A 17,707-nucleotide genomic window follows, 5' to 3' on the forward strand; every position below is an offset into this window, starting at 1 on the left:
GCCATAAAAGGGGAAATCGACAGTAACACAATCATAGTAGGGGACTTTAACACCCCACTTTCACCAGTGGACAGATCAACCAAAATGAAAATAAATAAGGAAACACAAACTTTCTATGATACATTAAACAAGATGGACTTAATTGATATTTATAGGACATTCCATCCAAAACAACAGAATGCACTTTCTTCTCAAGTGCTCATGGAACATTCTCCAGGATAGATCATATCTTGGGTCACAAATCAGGCCTTGGTAAATTTAAGAAAATTAAAATTATATCAAGTATCTTTTCCGAGCAAAACACTATGAGACTAGATAGCAATTACAGGAAAAAAAACGTAAAAAATACAAACACCAGGAGGCTATACAATACGCTAATAAATAACCAAGATATCACTGAAGAAATCAAAGAGGAAATCAAAAAATACCTAGAAACAAATGACAATGAAAACACGACGGGCCAAAACCTATGGGATGCAGCAAAAGCATTTCTAAGAGGGAAGTTTACAGCAATGCAATCCTACCTCAAGAAACAAGAAACATCTCAAATAAACAACCTAACCTTACAACTAAAGCAATTAGAGAAAGAAGAACAAAAAAACCCCAAAGTTAACAGAAGGAAAGAAATCATAAAGGTCAGATCAGAAATAAATGAAAAAGAAATGAAGGAAACAATAGCAAAGATCAATAAAACTAAAAGCTGGTTCTTTGAGAAGATAAACAGAATTGATAAACCATTAGCCAGACTCATCAAGAAAAAAAGAGAGAAAACTCAAATCAACAGAATTAGAAATGAAAAAGGAGAAGTAACAACTGACACTGCGGAAATACAAAGGATCATGAGAGATTACTACAAGCAACAATATGCCAATAAAATGGACAACCTGGAAGAAATGGACAAATTCTTAGAAAAGCACAACTTTCCGAGACTGAACCAGGAAGAAATAGAAAATATGAACAGACCAATCACAAGCACTGAAATTGAGACTGTGATTAAAAATCTTCCAACAAACAAAAGCCCAGGACCAGATGGATTCACAGGCGAATTCTATCAAACGTTTAGAGAAGAGCTAACAGCTATCCTTCTCAAACTCTTCCAAAATAAAGCAGAGGGATGAACACTCCCAAACTCATTCTATGAGGCCACAGTCACCCTGATAACAAAACCAGACAAAGATGTCACAAAAAAAGAAAACTACAAGCCAATATCACTGATGACCATAGAGGCAAAAATCCTCAACAAAATACTAGCAAACAGAATCCAACAGCACATTAAAAGGGTCATACATCATGATTAAGTGAGGTTTATCCCAGGAATGCAAGGATTCTTCAATATATGCAAATCAATCAATGTGATACACCATATTAACAAATTGAAGGAGAAAAACCATATGATCATCTCAATAGATGCAGAAAAAGCTTTTGACAAAATTCAACACCCATTTATGATAAAAACTCTCCAGAAAGTAGGCATAGAGGGAACTTACCTCAACACAGTAAAGGCCAAATATGACAAACCCACAGCCAACATTGTTCTGAATGGTGAAAAACTGAAACCATTTCCACTAAGATCAGGAACAAGACAAGGTTGCCCACTCTCACCACTATTTTAGCCACAGCAGCCAGAGACAAAAAGAAATAAAAGGAATCCAAATCGGAAAAGAAGAAGTAAAACTGTCACTGTTTTCAGATGACATGATACTATACATAGAGAATCCTAAAGATGCTACCAGAAAATGATTAGAGCTAATCAATAAATTTGGTAAAGTAGCAGGATACAAAATTAATGCACAGAAATCTCTTTCATTCCTATATACTAATGATGAAAAATCTGAAAGTGATATTAAGTGAACACGCCCATTTACCACTGCAACAAAAAGAATAAAATACCTAGGAATAAACCTACCTAAGGAGACAAAAGACCTGTATGCAGAAAATTATAAGACACTAATGAAAGAAATTAAAGATGATACAAACAGATGGAGAGATATACCACGTTCTTGGATTGGAAGAATCAACATTTTGAAAATGACTATTCTACCCAAAGCAATCTACAGATTCAATGCAATCCCTATCAAAGTACGAATGGCATTTTTCACAGAACTAGAACAAAACATTTCAAAATTTGTATGGAAACACAAAAGATCCCAAATAGCCAAAGCAATCTTGAGAACGAAAAAGGGATTTGGAGGAATCAGGCTCCCTGACTTCAGACTATACTACAAAGCTATAGTAATCAAGACAGTATGGTACTGGCACAAAAACAGAAATATCGATCAATGGAACAGGGTAGAAAGCCAAGAGATACACCCACGCACATATGGTCACCTTATCTTTGATAAAGGAGACAAAAATATACAATAGAGAAAAGACAGCCTCTTCAATAAGTGGTGCTGGGAAAACTGGACAGCTACATGTAAAAGAATGAAATTAGAACTCCCTAACACCATACACAAAAATAAACTCAAAATGTTTTAAAGACCTAAATGTAAGGCCAGACACTATAAAACTCTTAGAGGAAAACATAGGCAGAACACTCTATGACATAAATCACAGCAAGATCCTTTCTGACCCACCTCCTAGAGAAATGGAAATAAAAACAAATATAAACAAATGGGACCTAATGAAACTTAAAAGATTTTGCACAGCAAAGGAAACCATAAACAAGATGAAAAGACAACCCTCAGAATGGGAGAAAATATTTGCAAATGAAGCAACTGACAAAGGATTAGTCTCCAAAATATACAAGCAGCTCATGCAGCTCAATATCAAGAAAACAAACAACCCAATCCAAAAATGGGCAGAAGACCTAAATAGACATTTCTCCAAAGAAGATACACAGATTGCCAACAAACACATGAAAAGATGCTCAACATCACTAATCATTAGAGAAATGCAAATCAAAACTACTATGAGGTATCACCTCACACCGGTCAGAATGGCCATCATCAAAAAATCTACAAACAATAAATGCTGGAGAGGGTGTGGAGAAAAGGGAACCCTCTTGCACTGTTGGTGGGAATGTAAATTGATACAGCCACTGTGGTGAACAGTTTGGAGGTTCCTTAAAAAACTAAAATTACAACTACCATATGACCCAGCAATCCCACTACTGGGCATATACCCTGAGAAAACCATAATTCAAAAAGAGTCATGTACCACAATGTTCATTGCAGCTCTATTTACAATAGCCAGGACATGGAAGCAACCTAAGTGTCCATCGACAGATGAAAGGATAAAGAAGATGTGGTACATATATACAATGGAATATTACTCAGCCTTCAAAAGAAACGAAATTGAGTTATTTGTAGTGAGATGGATGGAGCTAGATTCTGTCATACAAGTGAAGTAAGTCAGGAAGAGAAAAACAAATACCGTATGCTAACACATACGTATGGCTTCTAAAAAAAAAAATGGTTCTGAAGAACGTAGGGGCAGGACAGGAATAAAGATGCAGATGTAGAGAATGGACTTGAGGACATGGGGAGGGGGAAGTGTAAGCTGGGACGAGGTGAGAGAGTGGCATTGACATATATACACTACCAAATGTAAAATAGATAGCTAGTGGGAAGCAGCCGCATAGCACAGCGAGATCAGGTCAGTGCTTTGTGATCACCTAGAGGAATGGGATAGGGAGGGTGGGAGGGAGACACAAGAGGGAGGGGATATGGGGATATATGTATACATATAGCTGATTTACTTTGTTATACAGCAGAAACTAACACAACAGTGTAAAGCAATTATACTCCAATAAAGATGTTTAAAAAAAATTAAAAATATAAAAATTAAAATGAAAGAAAATTACACAAAATAGTAAAAATGCAATAGATAAATTAAAATAGAAAACTAAACAATGTTTAAATAACCTAAAAGAAAGGAAGAAAAAGGGAAATACAGAAACTAAAAATAGACAAAGAGGAAACAAATAATAAAATGGTAGACCTAAATCCTAAATACCAGTAATGACATAAAATGTAAATGAACTGAACACACTAATTAAAAGATGTGTTGTCAGAACAGATTTCAAAAATGACTCAATTATATACTGTTTATTAGAAACTCATTTCAAATATAATGACGTAGGTAGGTTACAAGTAAAAGATGGAAATATATATATTTCACTATTCCGAAGAAATCTGGAGTGGCTAGAGTAATATCGGACAAATCAGATTTCAGAACAAAGATAATTACCAGGGATAAAAAGGGACAATAGATAGTGATAAAGGGGTAAATTCACACAAGAAGAAGTCACGCAATCCTAAATGGATATGTACCAAGTAAACGAGCTTGAAAATGTATAAAACAAAAACTAACCGAGCTGAAACAAGAAACAGACAAATCTACAATAATAATTGGAGACTTCAACATTCCTCTCTCAGTAATCAATGGAACTGGCAGACAGAAAACCAGCAAGTGTATAGTATACAAAACTGAGCAATACTATAAACAACTGGTTCTAATTGACATTTATAGAACACTCCAGCCCAAAACAGCAGAACATACATTCTTCTCAAGTGTACATGGAACCTTTACCAATATAAACCATATCCTGTGTCATAAGATAATTTTTTTAAAAATTTAAAGAGTTGGAATCATACAAAGTATGTTCTCTGACTATAATGGAATTAGACTAGAAATCAATAACAGAATGACTGGGAAAATTCCAAACCCTTGGAAATTAAACAACACACTTCTAAATAATCCATGAGTCAAAGGGGAAGTCTCAGGGAAATTAGAAAAATATTTTGAACTGAATGAATATCAAAATATAACATATCAAAATTTGTAGGATGCAGGAAAAGCAGTGCTTAGAGGGAAATTTATACAATTAAAATGCTCATATTAGAATAAAGAAAAGTATCAAACCAACAGCCTAAGCTGCTACCTTAAGAAATTAGAAAAAGAAGAGTAAAATAAACCCAAAACAAGCAAAAGGAAGGGAATAATAGAAGTAAGAGTATAAAGCAATGAAACTGAATAAAATTTAAAACACAATAGAGAAAAATCAGTGAAATTAAAACTTGGTTCTTTGAGAAGTTCAATATTATTGGTAAATCTATACAGAAACTGCAGAGAAAGAGAGTGCAAAAATTACCAGTATTAGGAATGAAAGAGGAGTTACCACTACAGACCTTGGTCATAAACTTGACAATTTAGATAAAATGGACAAATTCTGCCAAAAACACAAACTACCAAAACTCACTCAAGGTGAAATATAGATCAGTTGAATAGCCCTAAAATTATTTTGAAGACTGAATTTGTAGTTTAAAACCTTCTGTAAAAGAAATCTCTGGACCCAGACGATTTCACTAGCAAATTCTATCAAATATTTAAAGAGGAAATACAATGCATTCTATACGGTCTCTTCTAGAAAATAGAATAGGAGGGAACACTCTGCAACTCATTTTATGAGGCCAGCATTACTTTGATGCCAAAACCAGACAAAGATGGTACAATAAAAGAAAGCATATGGAACAATATCTCTCATGAACACAGATGCAAAAATTCTCAACAAAATATTGGCAAATATCCAGCAGTACATAAGCACATGAAGAGATGCTCAGTATCACTGACCATTAGAGAAATGCAAATTAAACCCTGAAGAGATATAACTACATACCTAGAATGGCAAAATAGAATGGTGAAAATTAAAAACTACAGGCAATACCAAGTGCTCAGGACGATGCAAAGCAATTGGGACTCTCATATATCACCAGTTTGGAAGGCCAAATTGCACAACTACTCTGTGAAACCACTTGGCAGTTTCTTATAAAGCTAAACACACACTTAGCTTATGACCCAACAATCATACTTCTAGGGAATTACCCAAGTGAATGGAAAACGTATGTTCACACAAAAACCTGTACATGAATGTTTATAGCCGCTCTACTCATAATCATAAATACCTAGAAACAATCCAAATGTCTTTCAATGGATAAATGGGTAAATAAACTGTGGTACATCCCTATGGAATACTACTCAATTTAGCAATAAAAAAGAATGACCTACTGACACACCCAACAACTTGGACGAATCTTGAAGTTGTTATGACGAGTGAAAGAAGCCAATCTCAAAAGTTCTACATACTGCATGATTCCATTTAAATGAAATTCTATGAAGAATTTTATATGAAAAAATAAAACAGTAGTGATGGAGACAAATCAGTGTTTTCCAGCAGTGAGAGGTTAGTGAAGACAATGTTGTAATTTTTTTTCCCATCCACGTTCATGAACCACTTTGGGAGAGGGTCTGTGGGCTCTAGGTTAAAAACCATTCTGTGCTATATACTGTGTGGAAAAGTGTCTCTTTTTTGTTTATCCTTCTATGCCCTGAGCCTAGTAGAGTGGACTGGCATACAGTAGGCATTCAGTTATTTGGAGAATAAAAGAATAAATGAATGAACAAACTACGAAATGACTTATTAAACATAAAACGATGCATTGAGAGACTCTAAAGACTTTAAGAAAAATGGACACATTTTGTTTAACCCAACATATGCTCACTTTTGATAACTATGCCCTGGACCCTCTCCAATGACTCTCCTGTCTTGTGTTGTGGTACCTGCATTGTTTCTGAGCATCTCCTGCTTCCATCCTGTAGAGGGACCACAGTTAAATATACAAATCCTTTCTCCAGAATTATGCAGCTGTTGTCATCAAAATGGTAAATAACTGTCCAAAAAAGGTACACATGGGAACTTCCCTGGTGGCGCAGTGGTTAAGAATCCGCCTGCCAATGCAGGGGACATGGGTTCGAGCCCTGGTCCAGGAAGATCCCACATGCCACGGAGCAACTAAGCCCGTGCGCCACAACTACTGAGCCTGCGCTCTAGAGCCCACGAGCCACAACTACTGAAGCCCGTGTGCCTAGAGCCCGTGCTCTGCAACAAGAGAAGCCACTGCAATGAGAAGCCCACGCACCGCAATGGAGAGTAGCCCCCACTCGCTGCAACTAGAGAAAGTCCACGTGCAGCAACGAAGACCAAACACCACCACAAATAAATAAGTAAATAAATTAGTTAATTTTTTAAAAAGTACACATGGGAATTGGTGTTTGAGATTTCTCGTGCCCTGTAGGGCAAGACTTGGTAGGTGCAGTGTTGAGACAATAATGCAAATGGGAATCATTCAGGCTTAACAGGGAGTCTCAGGTGAGGGGCAGAACTGAGCAAGCACACATGGTACTTTGCATGAGGGGTTCCAATGGGAAACTTACGGAGACCTGAAAGCTAAAGTTGGAATTGGAACTGGACAGCCCTTCTGCTCAGCCAGTAGCAGGGGCTGGTAGAGAACTCAATCACCAGAAGGTTCTGGAAAAGTTGCACAGACTGGATGAGTTGCTACACTTCATTGACCCTATCATGTACCAACACTCTCCTTGGTGATCCATAGACCTGAATAAAAGATTGGGAGAGTCTAATACCTTATTTCATTAAGTCAAGTCTAAGATGCCCTTGATTGTAAGCTCTACCATCATTTTATGCACCAATAAGAGAGGAAAAACACTTCCAATAGACTATGACAGGTGCCTTTAACAACAGTCCTGAGAGACATATGAATCAATCACATCAGATTCCTTTGAAATTAATCTTCATCTCTTCTGAAGGATTTGGCAATGAAGCAAATATTTTGATGATAGAAAGTAACACAGCTTCCCTGACTTTGTGGGTATCTTCCTTCCTGTGGTTTCTAAGGCACTTGGTTGCTCCTTTACAAGAAAATGTGGACTTGTGATCATGCCTCTATGACAAATACTCACTAATATCACATTGACATCCTACTGCTTGGCTTCTGTGCCTTTCTGAGTACAAAATAGCTTGTCATTTCAATGCTGAATCAGTGAAAATTTTTTTGAGGACATTCTGAATGACAGTTAAGTGCACAAGTTAACAGATGCACATACCTCAGCTGAAGTGAGGACAGTGTAAACGGCTATGACCACGTGGATGCATACACAAAGGCCACAGCCTCCATGTCATGACCGCCAGGTGGCTGATGGCTTTTGAAAGGCACCATTGACTCAGATGCACCGGATTCCAGAGATGTTAAATTTTGCAAAACTGTATATCTTAGAATCAGTAGAATACAGCAATTCTGTTAGATTCCATGATTTGGGAGAGTTCTGCCCCTAAGACATGTTTCTTTTTTTAAAATTTATTTTATTGAAGTACAGTTGATTTACAATGCTGTGTTAATTTCTACTGTATATTGAACATAGTTCCCTGTGCTATACAGTAGGACCTTGTTGTTTATCCATTCTGTATATAATAGTTTGCATCTGCTAATCCCAAACTCCTAATCCATCCCTCCCCCACCCTCCCTCCCCCTTGGCAACCACAAGTTTATTCTCCATGTCTGTGAGATTGTTTCTGTTTTGTAGATAAGTTCATTTGTGTCATATTTTAGATTCCACATATAAGTGAGATCATATGATATTTATCTTTCTCTTTCTGACTGACTTAGTAAGATAATGTCTAGGTCCATTCATATTGCTGCAAATGACATTATTTCATTCTTTTTATGGCTGAGTAATATTCCACTGTGTGTGTATATATATATATATATATATATATATATATATATATATATATATATATATATATATATATATACACACCACATCTTCTTTATCCATTCATCTGTTGATGGACATTTAGGTTGTTTCCATGTAAGACACATTTCTTGAATGTCCTCTGCCAGGAAATGTTCTAGGGCTACAGTGGAAGACAGGCTAGATGACTCCCTTGACCACATGGAGCTCACATTAAGTAGGGAGAGCAGACAATAAATGAATAAGCAGAAAAATAATCACATTTTTAAAGTGCAACGAAGGAAATAAACGGGGGCGGGGTGTTGAGATGGAGACTCACGGTGGGGTGTGGGTAGGGTGTAACGTGCATTTGTAATGAGCTCTCTGAGATCTTGCTGAGTTCCAACTGAGTCAACATTTGAATTTGGTCTCTGAGAGTCATTGATAGCCTGCAGGGTGATCAACTGTTTCGAGGTTTGCCTGGGACTGACTGGTCTCCTGGGATATGGGAATTGCAGTCCTAGAGCGAGCATTCCCAGGCACACTGACAAGGCTGCTCGCCCGATAGAACCCAATAGGGGTTCTAACTCTGTTTCCTTTTAGTTTAATATTTGCATTACTATTTCCATGTCTAAGTTTGATACTAAACCTACAACTGTGGCTTTTATTTTCTTTCACTTCCATCTCTCCTATTTTCATAGAAAGAGGTTAATTTGACAAACATGACTTAAATCTTATAGTTACTAAATCCATTCCGTTCAGTCACTCAACAACACTGACTAAGTTCCTACTTAAAGCCCTGTAGGGGGCTACAATGATAGGTCAAGGTGGCTGCCAGGGGTGAGAAGACCTGTTCACAAATGGCTAGAGAAAGATAAGGTGGTAGCCTAAGAGAGCATCCACCACAGTCTCCAGAGGTTAAGAGAAGGTGGGTGGCTGGTAAAGCAGAGATGAGGAGGGCAGGGAAAGCTGCTTTCATTTTGTAATTTTATTTTACTTTGGATAAACAATACAAACCAACATCTCTGAAGAAAAGTAATTTTCTTTGCCTTTGAAATGAGTTAATGGCAAAAACAACTCCATTCTTTCATGTTAGGAATCATTTTGGTGTAGCTTTCTGTTTCTCAATTAAAAGGCTAGCTGAACTCTGGATTGCAAATGCTTTCATGATTATTGGAAATATATATATATATATATATTTTTTTTTCTTTATAAAACAATGAAACATATATTCTTGGCTTTCCCTTCCAGCAAGGGGCCCTCACATGGAGAAGTCATTTTCATGTCCATATACAAATGGGGTGATTAGGTTGTCAGCGATATTACAATCCTTATTAGTTTTCACAAACCCTCAGTGAACTTCATGTTTGATCTCTGCCTTCAGTTCAGGGTTGACATGTAATGACTCACACACTTGCTGGAATATTCCAAAACTACTGTATGAGTCCTTTGCTCCCCTCTTAGCCCTCTGCATCTCGTTTTCCCATCATAGCTCATAAACGTAGTCTTTAACGACTCATTGCATCAAATGCCATGACCAGACTTGGAAGCGTTGTAGTCTGAATGAAGCAATCAAACTCTCCACTTGATCACTCCTGTTTATTGTTATTTTTTTAAAGATGAAAGTTGTCAGATGGAAATGGGGGTGTTAATTCCTTATCCTATTCTAAAACTTTTGCTCAGATATGCCAAGAAAAGAGAATGTAAGTGTGAGAGTGTGTGTGTGTGCTTGAAGCAACAGCTTAGAGGAGACCAAAAAACCTTAAAGTAAAATTTGGAATCAACATTTAAATTAGGTATGCTTTACAGGCTGATGTTATTTGAAATCTGAAAGCTGATGTCAAAAATAGATTTCCCTTTCTTTCCAGAGTGTGGCAAAAAATAACCACATGCCTTCTTGGACTCCTGACTCTCACCCCAAAGGGTTTTCTTGTATAGGAACCAACAATTCCTTGGATGGAAACACTGGATAGGCTAGTCATTATTTTGAGATTCAGAAGATTGCAGATTCTTGGCAGACCTCGGTTGTTTTTCTAGTAGTAGGCAAGTGGTTGGACAAAAAGCAAGAAACGGATCCATGCTGCTGGCTTTGGGTTCTTTGAACAAATGAGACAGGTAAGTAGCTGCCTTGCTCATCCCCCCTCTTTGTTTGGAGAGGAAAGGTCGTGGTGGCTCCGATCCTGCCGTGGGATTTTGGTTTCCTGGAAACAATGGGTCCCTTCCCCTTTGCCTTTGGGGTTACCGGCCACTTGAGGAAGACCTAAGCGATGTCTGCCTTTGCCAGCACAGCTCATGGAGGGGTTAGAAATAGTAGGATTGCTTGTGGAGGGAGAACAATCACTCCATTGTCAGATTTTTTTTTTTTTTTCTCACTCTTCATCCAAAAGCTGGGTTGCTTGTAGCGCAGTTGGAGATACTGTGTTGAGAAGCCTTTGCTCATGGCAACGTTTCCTCTCTTCGTTTTCTGCTGCTTCTTGCATTGGAAAATTCCATGCTTTAACACTGGGATTATATGTCACCATTGCTGAAATCATAGACAGAGTCCACTTAATTGGCTGCAAGCACGAGAGATAGCCAGAGAGAATGGGAGACGCAGAGCGTTCCCTTGTATAAAGAGAGGATTGAACGAGGTCAGTGAACCAAAGAACCAGCAGGTCACAAACCCTCAGGGGGTCATGAAAATCTTCCCGGGTTTCCTGTCTTTAGAAGCAAAAATGATGCCTGTTAAAATTTTTAAAAAAAGAAAACGTATTTAAGGTTGCCCATAATCGAGGTGGGTGAGGTATTTGAGGGCCCATTATTCTAATACTTTGTATATTTTTGAAAATTTCAGTGAGAGGAAGTTTTTAGAAAGTATGTAAATACTTCTATTTTTCATCTCAGAACGATCTCAGAGCCCGCGGGTGGGTATCATGTACACATGCGCGGCAGGGAGCGGGGCTCGACTGAGCATGCTCCGGAGTGGCCTCGGCCGATTTCACGGGGGGCTGAATCCCCCGCTCCCACCCCAAGGCTTCTAACGGAGGTATTGATACGGTTTCCAATGGCCTTTATTCTTCGCCATATGTTCTTTGGTCCATATCCTGAATGGATCCTTTGTTAAAGACTAGAAGCATTAGCAACACAGATGCTGAGATTCATGTTAATAATTCAGTAAATTGCCTGACGATAATGTTCACTTTATCTAAAGATGGTCTTTTTTTGCGTCAAAATCTGTCCCTCTGAAGAGGCCCCTGGACCTTAGCAACAGTGTTACAGAAAGAAAAGACAGTGACAATTATGTCTAAATTTGGTTTTCACTTAATCAAGAACAAACTGTCATACAGAAGTGATTATAAATAGCAACTAGTTGATTTTTTAAGCACAAAATATAAGAATTTCAGACATGAGGTCATGAAAGCAAGTTTTGATGCTCCAAACCTATATTTTGATGTGAGTGCCAAAGAGCTAACACAAAGTAACTCTTTTATTGACTTCCTCCTTGTATCTGATGGCCTTGATGGTGGTGATCATAAAACGTACTGTTTAGTCAGTGTTTCCTAGTGACACTGGGTGCAGAAATGGTACAAGTTTCTAGAAATAGGGCATGTAGGCACGCTGGAAGGTTTCTGGGTTTTAGACACACTCCTGAAATCCAGTGTTAATCCTCACATTTAATTAAATGTTTAAATATGCTGAATATTAAAGATTATACTAATATGAGATTTATAATGTATGTGGATAAAATATAAACATTTTTTTTTACTCCTAGTTTCTTCTTTTCGATAGTACACCATCTTGGACATCTTCTGTGCGTGTCTCTCACCTTCTGGCCCACCTTTGATGCCAGCTGTTGCTGGGGAACCAGCTTTGTGCAGGTGTAACCAGACGGTGCCTTGTTTCAGCTGCACCCTGTGTTTCCCTTTCAGCCCTGGCCTTCTCTGGGATGGTATCCTGATACACATGTGTGTGCAACCTGGAAGTTGTGAGGGTGTCAGCACTTCATGTGACAATGCTCCGAAAGGGAATAGGAGTCTATGGGTTAATGCTTCTCTTTTTCTTCCATCAGGCTGAAAATTCTGATGTGCATTCCACACAGCTTCTTAGAGGGTCCTTGCCAGAGATGTGATAGATCACATGACCACCTTATCTCCCCCCTTCCCCCCTTCACTCCCTCCTGCCCTTGACTCCTGTCTGCTGGGATCACTCTCCAAAATAACCTTCCTTTACAAAAGCTCTGCTTTCTGTAGGGAACCCAGGGTACAGTAAGATGCTAGGATGCACTAGAATGAAGACAGAAGACGAATTGCTAAGGGATTGGTTGGGTTCTCTATGTCTGTGAATGGGGTTCAAAGAGAAATCTGGGAAACCCTGGACCAGATGGCCATTGGAATCATGGCATGTAAAATAAGAATTGTCAGGTCCCCATCCAGCTCTAACAGGTTCATGAGTGCCTGAGTCTTCCACGAAGAACAGTAGGAGAAGATCCCCAAGCCTTGTCAAGCCTGTTGAACAGCTGTGAGTATGTGTGACATCGAGGAGAGGCAGAGAACAAAACCAAACAGAGCAGAAACATTCAGAAATCCCACTACCCTGGGAGACTTCTGCACTATTACTAGATCTAATTATACAACTGCAAGTGATGCTGGCCTATTAGAAGGAAATTGTTGATCTCACTCTAGGCATGGTCTCTGTCTACAAGTAAAAGTGGAGGAGACCCAGTCAGGGAGGGCTTCTTTGCTTCTGTCGTGATCCATTCCAGGGAAGCGTGGCCTTTGCATCAGCCAGGTTGTTGGCTGGACACTCGGGATTCTGAAAATCTAGTTACCTCCCTGTACCTGTATGATCTAATACAGTACTTCTGACCCCTGGATGAGACGGTCTTTTTCTGAAGGCACATTTCCACATGAGGGAGGTTAAAAATTCCAGTTCTTGGATCCCACCCCAGATCTTCAGCAATCTGTTCTGATAAGCCTTCCAAGTGATTCTGATGCCGGCTCAAGTTTGAAAACCACGGCCCCGGGTCTTTCCCTTCACACCCTGGCTTTCGAGCTTTGGTGGTCTTCAATATTGATTTCACACTCCTTCCCAGAGAATGGGCTTAGGGAGCAAAAGATTACTTGATTAGCCAAGAGATCAGAAAGGGGCTAGGACTGTGTAGGCAGCTACCCAACTTGCAGATTATGTTCTGGACTTTGGAAGTCAGCTGCTTGGAAATATGAGCTGTCTTCCTGGGAGTGATAGATATGTTCCCATGCCAACGTATTTAATCCTGAATCCAGCTGAAATATTGCTGCATCACAGTGAAATAGGGCAGATCGCGATGTACCTGTAGAATTAGAAACCAATCAAAACAGAATAAGGCAATAAATGAAACAGGGATAGTATTTTCTTTATGCTAATATTGGTGGTGGAAGGAAAGGTTGATTTGGAGGCGGATGAAGAGGTAAATGGGGATTTGTCAAGATTATGACGGAGTGGCTGGCCTTTCTCTTTAGAATGTCATGAGACTAATTCCTTTCGTTAGATTTGCCTTAAACGTGGTTCTGGACTGTTAATTTATCTTTTTCTGAAGTCAAATTTCTCACTAGGAGGGAGATAAAGAATGCCGAGACAAGTTGGCAAGAGTTGAAAAGGAGAGGGGAAAGAGAAGGGAATCAAAGAGAATGTGGGCTTGTTTTTTATTAACACGAGCGTCAACGGAGACAAAATTAACTTGTGAGCAGTGAGAGATGGATGGGCAGAGAGAAGACAGAAAGCAGACAAACTGACCACATAGTTTGGGAGCTCCTGTTCTGGAAGTGTTCCCTCCCATCATATTGTCCTTAGAATTGGCCCTTAATAGTTACGTTTCATGTCATCTTGTTCCCTCTCTAGCCACAGATGGGCGGCTGACCAGAGGCCTTGACAATGACTACTGATATGGTGCAAGAAGATGAGCTGGACCAATCCGATGTCCCCCTTTTTCCTTCTGGGCATTCGAACTCAGAAATAGCCAGAATGTTTGTCCAATCCTTGATGGAAAGAAGTACATGGCTGGCTGTGAGCACTTTACATGTTCTCAAATCAAATGCTTCTAGCTAGGTTTCCTGTGGTGGCTAAAATACTTTCTTTGGGGGTTCACTGTGCATTTATTAACCATTCTGTTTTTGTACCATACAAATTATCCTTGCTGATGGTTGAATGGCTGGATTTGGGGAAGGGTGGTAGCCCTAATAGAATTAATTAATTGAATAATATTGCCTGACAAATGGCTCTGTATACCAAAGAGGGATTGAGACTTAATTACTGATGTCATTTATCTCTCTATTTGCACCCCAACAATAAGTGACTCGTTTCTCATTAACGTTGGGTCATCTTCCAAAAGGAAGAAAAGAGGCCAAAATATCAGGGAGGGGAAAAAAAAATTCGATGTCTTTGTTCCCCACCTCATTATCCTGATAACTCATAACAGACTCTGTTAATTAAATGGGCAGCTTTAACTGGCTGACTCCTGTCCAGCAATTACCTCAGAGAGAAGCACCACTGGGGGCATTTCCTTCCCTTGGGAGGATATGAAAGGAAGTCTGTAACAGAGGAAGGGATCGTTTCCCTGGCCATGCTGGGGGGATCACAGTTGTCAAGGCGAATTTCTGGACTGAAGGGCTGGAGCTGTTTCAGGGGTGTCCCATTATGGTGACGGCGGGGTGTCTGACGCTGCCCTCCTAATCTAAGGCTTAGGTCATTGTCCCTGGTGCCTCCAATCCCCCCGGGAAGATTAGAGCCTAATTAAACAGGGGAACAGGTGTAAGAGGGTCTGATTTAATCTGGCCAAATTAATTGCTGAGATTGGGCTTGCATTTGGTAACTGGAAACAGTGAATTAACTACAGCTGGAATACAGCTAATCCCTCAGTGTTGCTGTGTCTGTGTGTAAAACAGACTGGACTTGCTGGGAACACAAACAAAGAGGGATGTGAAGGAAAGGTACAATGCATCCTTGCCTGGGAAAGGCTGGATAATGAGCCCCGCCACAGACGGTGGCCGTAAGTCTCAGACTGCGTGCCTAGGACAGTCCTGGTTTATGCCTGTTGTCCCTGCAAAATTATTAATGGTGCCCCCCTTTCATTCTTATAAAACAATCCCAGTTTGGACTATAAATAAATAGTTACCGTACTTCAATGTCAGTTTTAAGCTGCCTTTTATTTCTCTACCCAAAGAGTTATGTTATAAGTTGAATTGTGTTCCCCCAAAAGATGTTGAAGTCCTAACCCTTGTACCTGTGAAAGTGACCTTACTGGGAAATTAGGGTCTTCGTAGATGACCAGCTTAAGATGAGGTCATCTGGGTGGACCCACATCCAATATGACTGGTGTCCTTATAAAAAGGGGAAATTGGGACAGAGACAGATGTGCACACTGGGAGAATGCCATGTGATGATAGAGGCAGAGATTGGGGTGATCTTCTACAAGCAAGGGGTGCCAAAGATGGCCGGCAAACCACCAGAAGCTAAGGGAGAGGCCTGGGGCAGCACCTTCCTGTGGTCCTCAGAAGGAACCAACCCTGGGGACACCTTGATCTTGGACTTCCGGCCTCCAGAACTGTGAGCCAATCCATTTCTGCTGCTCTAAGCCACCCATCTGCGGTATGTTGTTATGGCAGCTCTTGCAAATGAATTCAAGTGGGTACTGGTTTCAAAGCATCTGAAAACCCTCTCATTGTTCTTAGTGTTTACAGTTCATAGACATGAGCTGTCTTGGTGGCAAAGGCTGGATGCAGCTCTAGGCTGAGAAGTTGGTCAGTGAACAAGCACTGATGTCTCAGGGCGAGGTGCTGGGGAGACGGTGAGGGAGACAGACCTGGTTCCTGGCCTCTGGGAGCCAGCAGTCTGGTGGGAAGGGAGGCAGCGCGGATGACCTTGTACTTGATTAGTTAACTATGAATATCTATCGAGTGTGCAGAGGTGGGGAGGAGGCACATCCCTGGGGGAGGCACCCCAACCTGGGCTGGAAAGAAAAAGGGTCCCTGAGAAAGGGACATCTGATCTGACCTGCGAAGCAAGGTTACTTGGATAAAAAAATGGGGGGAGGGGAGCACACGTGAAGGCTCTTGGGCAAGAGGGAGCAAGAAGCGTACCCCGCATGTCCAGAGAAATCCAACAGCAGGAGCAGAGAGAGGACCCGGGGGAGGGCTAAGCTGTTCTTCATCTCAGCCTTCACCACCTCATCCATCACAGATTTAAGGCACACTTACCTGTACCAGACCCCGAGCTAGGGGCTGGGGGGGTTCCAATGGCAGAGCCCAACATGTGAACGGCCAACCAAGCAGGGGACGGCCCATGGCTGGGGAAAGAGGTGGGAACAGCCGGAGAGAACAAAGCCATGACTTCTGTCAGGAGAGCTCAGAGCAGTGGAGGAGGCTGCCTCTGAGATGAATCTTCAGGAAAAGCCTCATGCAGTGGCTAGAAGCAGAGATGGGAGAAACCGAAAATGTTAATCCCGGATTCAGAAGAGGAGGACCTTTTGGTCCGGGATCTCTCTGGCCAGTAGTTTTCAGGTGACTGAACTTGGAGAGGACACATGTCACATCCAGAAACACTAATTCTTTCTAAGTGTAGAATTTGGGTCGCTGCTTGTCTAGGTTACATTCAGGGACATGGCAGGACATTTCAGAACATTCCACAGAACACCTTTGCGATGGTTCCTTGTCCCTGAGGCCTCATGTCCCACATCCTTGGACCCGGATTCCCAGGACGTATGATGGACGCCATCTTGAATTTATGTTTTCGTCCCCTTGGCCAGAGTCTGAGGAAATAATTGAATCTATAGACTCAACCCACACTGTGCCTGTATGTTTGAACTCTTAGCTTTGGCAGTTCTAGTGCAGCCCAATCAAAAGGGGTCATTGAGAGTGCCGTTTTCAAGGTGGATTTCTAGATTGGATATTAAAGGCACTGTTTGTCTTCTCTAGTTGACTCCAATTATCTGTTTCTGGTGGGCCCAGGACAAAAAGTTTTGGTAAGGCAGAACTGGGCTCCAATTTTGTAGGCATGGCATTTATTATGTAAGCATACAGGTCTGCATTTCAAAATGAAAAAAACAATAATAATTAAAGTTTCTCTAGGCTTCTCGTGTCCAAACCACTCTTGCAAAACCACCTTTGGATGAGCTTTAAGTGTCAAAAATCAGAAACATGTGGATTTCATTTCCTTTGAAATACAC

At 40.3% G+C, this 17,707-nt stretch overlaps 1 long non-coding RNA gene across 1 annotated transcript; it reads left to right on the top strand.

Moving 5' to 3' along the window:
• Window positions 1-8,360: 8,360 nt before the first annotated feature.
• On the top strand, window positions 8,361-15,668 carry LOC309659428. The gene is made up of 2 exons (XR_014262804.1): window positions 8,361-10,644; window positions 14,386-15,668. It is a non-coding gene; the product is annotated as an uncharacterized lncRNA (long non-coding RNA).
• Window positions 15,669-17,707: the final 2,039 nt, after the last annotated feature.

Source organism: Balaenoptera physalus (genome assembly GCF_965194825.1).
Source record: "Balaenoptera physalus genome assembly, chromosome: 4".
NCBI lineage: Eukaryota > Metazoa > Chordata > Mammalia > Artiodactyla > Balaenopteridae > Balaenoptera > Balaenoptera physalus.